We start from the raw sequence: 9,814 nt of genomic DNA, 5'->3' as shown, positions 1-9,814 counted from the left end.
CTAGCTGTTATGCAGCGAGACGTAATTCACACTCCAGCTGCGGTTTAAGATCAAGCCCCCTCCAAGGCTGGCACTAAAAATAAAATCAATACAAATACATCCGCTTCCCCGGGTTTTTCCCCCCCATCCCTCTAAAAAAACCCACAAATGAATTAAAAATATCCAACCCCCCACCCTGGATCGCGGCCATTCCAGGTACAGGAACGTGCTTCTTAAAACTACTGACTTTGCATCCTGGTCAGATTTACCTCCGGCTACAACGAGCAGAGACATCTCGGCGTATTTTTGCAAGATAATCTCCCTGCGAGAATCTTTAACTGGAGCGCGGCGACTGAATAGCGGGGTCTCCTGTCAATTTCCTTAGCTCTGTCTTTGTGTGTGTGTGTGTGTGTGTGTGAGTGAGTGCGTGTGTGTACGCGCGCGATTAAAAAAAAAAACCCGCAAAAATTAAAGCTCGAGTCTTCTGATTTTTAAGCCGTGTCCCCACATTTTTTCCTTAAAAAAAAATCTTAGGCTCATCTTTGTTTCACCCTAAATGTGTAAATAAATAGATCTATTCCCCCACCCCCTCCCTTAATGGGATCACAGCTGGAAGAGAGTTTATTCGCTATATTTTAAATTTGAGAGCTATTATCCTCGATGAGGAAGATTTAGGTAGCTTCGGCCCCCGGAAAAAAGCAAAAAGCAAAAAGCCGAACTTAAAAAAAAATACGCCCGTTGTGCAGGAGAGAGGGGGGAAAAAATCAACATGGAAGTTGCTTTTTATCCATTCAAGTTTCTATTGCCCCCCCCCCACCCCCCTGCACTTCTTACATAACTTACCTTCAAAGCTAACTGGAGGAATTCTTATTTCATTGTTCGCAGCATCTTCTGGGAGTAAGGCAATGCTCCTTAAGGTGCTACAGCCTCCTTCAGTGTGCTATCCAAAAGGAGGAGAGTGTGGCATCTCCAAGCAAAGGGGTACCAGCTCTGATGCCAATGCCATATGGTTGGCACGTCATCCGCAGGAGCTATCACATGAGAGCCAGTGATTGACATGCGCCTGCATTCAGGGAGATTTGTCTCTCAGGGGAAGGAGGACTCGCCATCTGTCACTCTGTACTCAAAAAAAAATAAAATAAAATAAAATAAAAACCCACAAAAAAACCCCCTCAACTCCAAATCTACAGATCTGCCTATTCGCTGCAAAATGAGACTCCTGACAAGATGAACAAGATAGCTGCGCTCAGGCTGAACAATGGAACACAGGGATCGGGGGCAAGTCGGGCTGGGAGAGAGACAGACAGCGCCGCACTACCCCGGAATGTGTGTGCATGCGGGGGGGGGCAGGAGGGTGGCTGCACTGGTGGGGGGGGGGAGTGGGGAGTCACAGAGGGACCCTGATCTGGCTCAGGCATCTGTGCTCACTCTGCAAAAATAATAAGCAGAGCTCCCAGCCCTCACCCACCAGCAGAAAATAGATTGGGGGGGGGGAGGGGGAGCAATGGCTCCATCGTGGGACAGCGGGGGAGGTCCTACTCTCATGTCACACCTAGGCAGTCCAAGCCAAAACCAGGTGCTAGGCAAGGTGCAAGGTGGGGGCTCTCCCTTCTGCTGTAGCCAGTCCCCACAGAAGCTAAAACCTGCTGGTGGGTGGGGAGGGGTAAAACCAAGGAGTGTCCCCCACCAGCTGTGCAGGGTTAGGGGCTGGGGGAATGCATGGGCATTTGCCCATGCTGTGTTCAGCCACTGCCTGCCCCCATGTTGATACACACATACATCTCAGATCCAAGAGCACACAGCTGTACCCTTCTCTCTGACACCTGCCCTGACCTCTCACTTCTGCACCCACCACACCTCTGATCCACACATGCCTTATGCCCTCTCCTCCACACCCTGGATATGCACAACCCCAGCCCTTTCTCTGTCTCATACATGCAAACACGCATATTTCTGTCACACATAAATACACCCCCTGTCTCTCATGTGCAAACACACCCCCACACCTCTCACACATGCACACACCACTACACAACTGCAAACACACACCAACCTCTCCCCTATACTCACATGAACATGTAAATACCCCCTTTCTCTCTCATACCCCTTTCACATGCATAAACACACACAAACACACCCCGCTCTTGTACCCAAACACATCCCATCCCTGTCCCTTTCTTTCACACACCTTCTCATACATGTGGCTGATCTCACAAGCCAGAAGCACGGTTCTATTCATTTGGACTTTCTCCCTAAGCACCCACATCCCATCAAGAGTAGAGAACAACATGCAGTCCTGCATTTAAAAGAGAGGGGCCCTCATCTATATCAGCCATGATTCCCTTCCAGGCACTGCTGTCCCTGATCCCTTCCAGCTTTTGCCCAGAATACATGCCAGCTCGCTTTCCTCAGCCCCGCCACGGAGTCATGCTCGCCGGCTCAAGCGCCTGCTGCTGAAATTTCAATGGTGTTTGCAAACTTGCAGCGGGTAATAGCAGGGTAATGGTGGATGCCCACAATGGGGCATCATTAACGCGTGTCTCAATCCATCCCCATTCTTTTCAGCTGAACACCAGCCATTAATCAAACGTCCCCTGGGCCTGTTTTTTCTCTCCCTCTCTTTAAACAAAAGTGACCCACTAATAAGCCTCTCTGGGTTATCGATAGGGATTAAACTGCATGTTAAGGAGGACTGTGCTTCTGTGTTTGGAAGTTTCATATAGAGATAGTGATGTTAAAGTTAGCTTCGCTGGGGTGTGGCTTCCTGCCCAGGCCATTCCCCAGACAAAGCCTGTGTGAAAAAAGAGCAGAAGATGAATGAAGCTGATCATATCCAGTTGCCTTCTTGGTGCTTTCACCGGTGCCTGTTGGGATGTGGTTCAAATCAGCCCTTCCTCCACACTGTCCTTCCCTCACCCTGGAGAGATCCCAGGGCCTGGCCAAGAGACATCATTGGAATGAGGCCAGAGGAGAGCAACAGAAGTGATTAGAGATGTAGAAGACAGGAGGGGAGGTGGGGAGACTGGGGTGATTTCATCTGGAGAAGCCTGAGGGGGGACTTGATAACAGTCAAAGTGTTGTTATAAAGAGGATAGTGAGCAGCTCTCTCTCTGTTCCCAGGAGACAGGGCAAGTGATGGGCTTAAACTGGAACAAGGGAGGTTTAGATTGGATTCTAATAGGAACCCACTAACAAGGGTGATGGTTCCAGGTTCCCTAGAGAGGTGGTGGAGTCTCTGTCACTGGAAGTTTTGAGTGCAGGTTAAACAGACATTGAGCTGGGATCGTTTGGACAGGGCTGATCCCACCTTGAAGAGGAAGGTCCCTAGGTCATCTCTCTGATGTCATTCAAAAGCCCCCTGGCTTAATCACTCAAGCCCTCCTGAGGTATTCTGGTGCTCAGACTGGTCTCCCAGATACTGGCACGGAGCCAGTAATGACAACCTGGCACCCTGGTCCCCACTTTTTGCTCATATCTGGGGTTTATCCCCAGCATCCCAAAGGCCTCGCTCCTTTGTCCCAGCAAGGGCAGAATTCCACATGAGATGCTCACACAGACTTCTCTCAGCATTGGTGGCTGCCATGAGACCCATGGTGGATCCAAACTGATTACCCCACAGAACCAGGGTCCAGTTCCCAGTGGGTCCCAAGGGCATCCATGAAACACAAAGTAGGTGTAGGAGAAGAAGGGCCTATCCTGATTACACATCTGTGTGCACCCATGTGCACACATGAACAGACACCATAGCTCAGTGAGCTTGGAGGAACCTGAGCGCCCTTGGGCAGTTATGCTGCTGGCATTTGCACAAGCCAAAGACTGCAGGACTTGAGTGATGTTGCCTGGGACTTGCCAGCTTCAGTACTGGACGAAAACATTTTTGAGCAATTTTATTAGTTGGCTGGTGCCTAATCACCTTTTTCTTCCACTCCAGGCTACAAGTGCCTTGCACTTCCACCCATTTCTTTAGAGAGATGTACCCACTCAGGTCCCCTGTCATCTTCCACCCCCTCTGTTTATTTCTATGGTCCCATTTGTTCCTTGCTTGCTTCAAATAGTACTCATGAAGCACAGATCTACTGGGCTTTCGGTTTTCCTGCCCACCCTTTTCAGACTCCAGGATGGCCAAGTGTTTGGGAAATGCTCAGTCCCCTTCTGCTCCATTGCTCCTATGCTTCAGATTGGAATTGATTTTCATCATCTTAATGTGTTCAGATCCAAAATGTGTATCTTGGCCCATCTGAGAACTCCAACTGGTGCTAGCCACTAAGGACAGGGACAGAGCAGCTTGCAGGAGCATTCAATGTAGCAGCATCCAAGGCAATAGCTGGAGTAGGCTACCTCTCTTGCTCTGTGCTGTGGAATTAACCAGCTCTTCTACACTGTCACCAGAGGCCATGGCAGAAGCCACATGTGGGAGATGGGAGAGACTTCATTGAGTCCTGTGTTCCACTGAGTCACCCCATCCACCTGAAAGGCAGGAATACAGCAAGGACAGTGCTTTGTTCCATGCACTACGATTTCCAGACCACAATGGGGTGATGCTTCCTACCCAGTCTGCATAGGGAATGGTGCATGGAAAAGGTCCCTGCATCTGCAGTGAGACCCCTGGTGCTGTCGTATGGGGTGGCTACTCCCTTTACTAAGGACAGTGGGGATGAAATCAGACTCCTTTCTGTCAGTGGTGATGTGAATATCTGTCTGTCTTGGTCTCTTCTTCACCCCCTCCATGGCGGACTAGGCCAGGAGCCACTGGGGGAGTCTCAGGTCCAGATTCCACACTGGGGTATACAATGGTCCTCCTTGGCCAGAGAGCGGATGGCAGGACCTTGTGACCCCCACCCTCATCTGGCTTACATTTACCCAGCACATCCAAACCCGCTGCCAGCTTGAATGAATTTACCCTCATCCCACCCCTGTCCCTCATTGTACAGATGGAGAAACTGAGCAAGGCAGGGACTTACCTTCAATTGCTTAGTGAATCAGTGGCAGGGGCAGTGACAGCCCAGCTGCCCAGACTCCCAGGCCTCCACATAGTATAACTGCTGTTCTTCCTGCATGTGACAGACACTAAGAGAGATCAGGTTGCTAGTCTGGGCTCTGTAACAGCCCAGCTGGATGCCCCTGAGCAAGTCAATTCTGTGCTCTGTGACTCAGTTTCCCCATCTGTGCAGTGTTTGTCTTGTTTACCTCGAGTGCAGGCTTGCTGGGGCAGGGACCATTCCTCAGGAAACCTCCAGGTAGACAAAGGTCCCATAAAAGAAGGGAGTCCTCTGCTGGCATTGGTAGGTGAGCACAAGGGGACCTGACTATAGGTGCCAGGCCTCATTTATATGTCATTTTTATATTGGTTAATTGCATGTCTGTTCTGTGACACCTTGAGACAATTGTCTGAAGGTGCCATGAAGGTTTGGGGTCGATAAATTGCTATGAGGCATGGCTGGAAATGGGTGTGTAAGTGAACTATACTCCATGTGCTAATGGAAGGGGTCACCTTAACCTCTGCTGGTACGTTGGAGTGAAGGACTCCATGGCTAGGGCAGAAGAGAAAGGAAATGTGGGCTTTGTAGGTGTGTCTCGAGAGAGAGAAGGGAAGGCATTTTATTCAGCTGTGTTGTTTTGAATAGTCAGGGCTTAAGTTGAGATGTTAATGATGCTGGTTCTCTGTTGGGAGCAGCAGTCCTGTGTTGACAGAGAGTGGCAGAGTGGGGGTGACTGGCCTGGCTCTGGCCACTGATGAAGGATTCAGGGGTGGTGGTGGCCCTTGCTGAAGGACTCAGGAGAGGACGTCCTCACCCAGCACCATGAGATGACACTGTGAGGTGATCAAACTGTGAGAGTGGTGTAAGGATCAAACTATGAGTGGGAAGGAGGACAGAAGGAGGAAAGTGGATCTGGGAGGAGGATGGTAGGTCACTGGAGAAGGATGGTGGGTGGGTCACCTCTCACAGCTGTGAGAGAAGGTCTTGGCCAGGACTATTGCCAAAGGTCCAGGGGAGACAGATTGTGATTGTATCAACTGCTTCCTTTCTGAATAAAGACAACCCTAGGGACCAACTACACACAGGGAAATGTTGTTTCTCACAAATGCCCAGACTGCTTGATTTAGTTTTCCTAAGGTTTCCAGGTGTGGGCTCAAACAAGAGGTTGCCAGTAAAAATGCTTAGCAATTGAACCAAGCCCTCATTACTGCTAAGCAGGGGCTGGGTAGCAGAATTACAATAAATCCTGTCCGGCAGAGCTGAATGGTAGCTACCAACCTGGTTCAGAATAGCAGGGGAGAGAAGCCTTCAGCTCTACTGGGGACTTTGCTGTTGCTGTTGCTTTTAGGTGGGAAGCACCCAGATATGACAGTGATGGATGGTGATACAAAACCCTAAAATAGATTACAGAGCGGAAGAAGGAGAAATTGCAAGTGGTGGCGGGTAGCCTGGCTCTGGCATGCTGAGGCTATGTGCTGTCTGGCAGTGGACAGGTGCCATAAGGTGGGGGGTCAGGGGTAAAGGGAAAAGACTAAGGAAAGTGGAATTCTTTGCCGAGAAATGAATGACTGACGTAACCTCAGCGACTTGCAGAGGCTGGGGGGTTGTGGAGATGTAGCATGTGGCTCTGTGGTCCATCCGACATCCTCCTGCCCCTCCGGCCTTCACCCAGAGAGGGAAAGACACCAAAACACAGAACCCAGGAGTCTTTTAAAGTCTAATTACCGGAAAACAAGTGGCTCGGATTTGCAAGCTGGGCTCTCGTCTCATCAGCATGCACAGCCGCGCAGAGAGAGAAGAAAGTGGAGACATGAAAAAGGAAGAGTAGATGAAAGGGGAGCAGTGAGATGAAAACCCAAATGTTTGCTTAATTGTGCTGTGGACTTTTTCTAATGGACACCTCCCCTCCCCCGCACCTCTCCACCTCCTTGCTGCCACACTCCCCAACCCAGCCGAGGAGGCGCAGCTGGCAGTCGGCCTGAGAGGCAGATGCCGCCAGCGCATGGTGGCATTGGTGCCCAGTGTGGGTTTCCTTGATTGTTGTTATAGTTTGGCATTTTACAGTTCCCATCCCCCACCACAGACACTTGAAGGCTGATTCTCCTGAGGGGCGTGTGTGTGTGTGTGTGTGTGTGTGCGTGCATGTATGTGTGCATGTGTGTGTGATGCTGGTCATAAAGGCTGGGCTTGCAGTCCTGGGAGTGAGGCACCCACGATTCAAAAGCTCAAGGCCCAATCCCAGCACCTAGCCTAGAGGCCAGGTTTTCCACAAAGCCAGCTCCTCGTTTGGCACTGAAATACAGGACTGATCTCCCACAGGGGTCATCACAACACATGTGTGAGTGTGGAATGAACTCTTCCAGCCTCTGTAGAAAATCTCAGGACATCACACTTCAGCAGGAACAATACAGAGAAGGTGGCCATCTTCTTCCCGTGTGTGTGTGTGTGTGCGCGCGCGTGTGTGTGTATGCGCGTGAGCGTATGCGCACGTGTCAGGAAGGGGGTCAGTTCTGTGCTCCAGTAGCCATCTGCATTTTACCTCCAGATGAGTACCCCTCTCAATTGTTTCCTCAGTTATATACACGTGCTAAATGTGAAGCCATAAAGGCCTCTAATAACCCAGGCACTGGGCAGTGACAGGCCATGTGGTCCCTCTGAGATGGCTCCTCTGAAGATTATTGGTATACAGTACAGGCAATGCCTAGGGGATCCCAGGCCTAGCCTCAGACCCTGTGGCACTGGGTGCTGCACAAATGCAGAACATCAAGATATTCCCTTTCCCTGAAGAGCTCCTGAGCCGAGTAGGTTACTGCTGTCCCGTCAGTGAACTGATGTATGAGATGTGGGGAACCACAGCACAAGTTGTTGCCCCCTAGAGGCCAGAACATAGGAGTTAATAGGCCTGGTCCTCTGACTCAGAGGGGAGATGCTTATGCTCTTTGATGCAGCCATCCCAGGTTTGGGATGATGGGATGAGGGGAGGGTTCAGTGCCTGTCTAGTCAGAGACTGTTCAGACTGGGAACATGCCTCCTTTGCAAGCAATCGACCACGGGCTGCCTGCAGGCCCATGCACATCCTGCAGGGAGATGTGGCCATATGTCATGTGATGGTGGGCCCCTTATACCTCCCAAGTTCATCTGTAGAGTGGCCCCTGCTGGGTTATTCCTTAGTATTGGATGAGTTTTCATTCCTCTGCTGGACCAGAACCTTTGGGCTATTAAGTGAATTTTGGTCTTTAAGGGCTTCGTTCTCAGCAATTGCTCCCAAGCGGTCATATGCCTTCTGGGCAGAGAAGGACATGTCCCTGCATGCAGGGTCCATCCAGGGGCTAGCTACTCTGGCTTTATGCCAGCAAAGACCTCCCTTACCTATGAGAGCCTCCAGTCTCCATCCTGTAAACTCTTGGCTCCTGTAAAATCCTACAGCAGTGAGTGTCACAGATTAACAACCCTTAGCTTTAGATCAGGGGCTTCTAGGCTCCAGATCCCCTCATGAATTTGCGGCCTTCTTCCATCAATAGATCCCCGGTGTTAGGCTGTGGTGAACAGCCCCACCTGCACTGTGCCTCTTCTGGGGCTTCCTCTGGTCACTGCCCAGCACCACTCACTGCTGAATCCTTAGGCTACAAGGTGCTGAAGCTAGAGATCCTCAGCACTTGGCTGGATCTGACCCTAAAATAGTCCCTGTCTGCTTCCTTCCTCCAGATGGCCCGTGCAATGACTCAACAGGAAAAAAAATAGTGTGCCACTCAGTAGGGTCTTTTCCTCCAGGAACGTGTCTTGGTAACAAGATGACATAGCAAACTGACCTGAGTTCACCCGTGCGTCTGCTTAGAGCTGAACGCACCAGGCAATGGACTCTTCTTTTCCACAGGCAGCGTCTCCCTATGAATCCTAGGGACTGAGAACAGCTATAGAGTTGGGACATCAGCCATGGCCCCAAACTGCCCCGTCACAGGGCCTGGGCCTCAGGTCAGTGTAGAGTGGTTATGCCAGGTTTCAGCCAGGCCCAAAGCCCTGAACAGGGGCGGGGAGAGCTTGTGAGCCTAGAGTGAGGGGCACTGGCAAAACTGAGGGTGAGCCAGGGGCTGGAGTAGTTGGGGGCAGGCCTGGGGTCACAAGTGAGGGGCACCAGCAGAGCTGTGGAGGGAGAAGTAGGGCTGGGGCAGCCAGAGGAGGGCAGCTGGTCATGTTTGAAAGCACTGTCAGAGCTGTGGGTGCAGACAGCCCAGGGCTGGGATTGCCAGGGGTTTCCTTGATGCACATCTACACAAGTCCCTTTCTTTGAAGTTCTGTGGTGGATTTTTTTTTATCCTTGCTGGATAGCAAGCAGGCAAAGGCCCCCCTCAGTGTGATATCACTAGTCATTCTTGGCCAGGGAAGGCTTGAATCCAAGCACTCTGGGCCTGCCTAGTGGCTCCTAGTGGGTCTGGGTGTGAAATGAGTTTGCTGGCTTTGCACTAAGCTCTCACATCACGAAACCGCTCCCTCTGTGCTGGTCCCTCTGCTGGCAGCCTCAGTGGCCGGGGGAGATCTGGGCCACTAGTGCAGCCTCTCCCAGGGGACTCCACCTGGGAGAGGTCTGATGCAGGCATCACAGCAGTGTGTCTATGGGGCAGTGGGGGCAGCTGTGTCTTCCCTTCCCTTTGCTGCTCCAGCTCTGGGCATCCAAAGCCCTTTGCTTTGGCATAAAATTAACCAGGGGCCCCTCCTTGTGAGCAATGAGGCTGTCCCTGCCATGGCCCCCTCCCTCCCTGCTTCTCTGAGCCCTGAGCAGAGCCAGATCCATGGCATTCACTTGCTTCTCCCTAGCTGAACATTTCCCTGCAAGCTGCAGTTAGGGGTGGGGGCTGGGG

At 51.3% G+C, this 9,814-nt stretch overlaps 1 protein-coding gene across 1 annotated transcript in view; it reads right to left on the bottom strand.

Moving 5' to 3' along the window:
• NEUROD2 (neuronal differentiation 2) overlaps nt 1-1,051 on the bottom strand; it is a 9,106-nt gene extending 8,055 nt beyond the window's left edge. Inside the window, exon 1 of the mRNA XM_019505333.1 lies at nt 823-1,051. The gene's annotated coding sequence lies outside the window, so the exon portion shown is untranslated. The remainder of the gene's footprint in view (nt 1-822) is intronic.
• Nucleotides 1,052-9,814: the final 8,763 nt, after the last annotated feature.

This window comes from Gavialis gangeticus, unplaced genomic scaffold, assembly GCF_001723915.1.
Source record: "Gavialis gangeticus isolate Ggan-Ray unplaced genomic scaffold, GavGan_comp1, whole genome shotgun sequence".
Classification (NCBI taxonomy): Eukaryota; Metazoa; Chordata; order Crocodylia; family Gavialidae; genus Gavialis; species Gavialis gangeticus.
The sequence above is the reverse complement of the archived record's forward strand: the minus strand, read 5'-3'. Positions and strand labels throughout refer to the sequence as shown.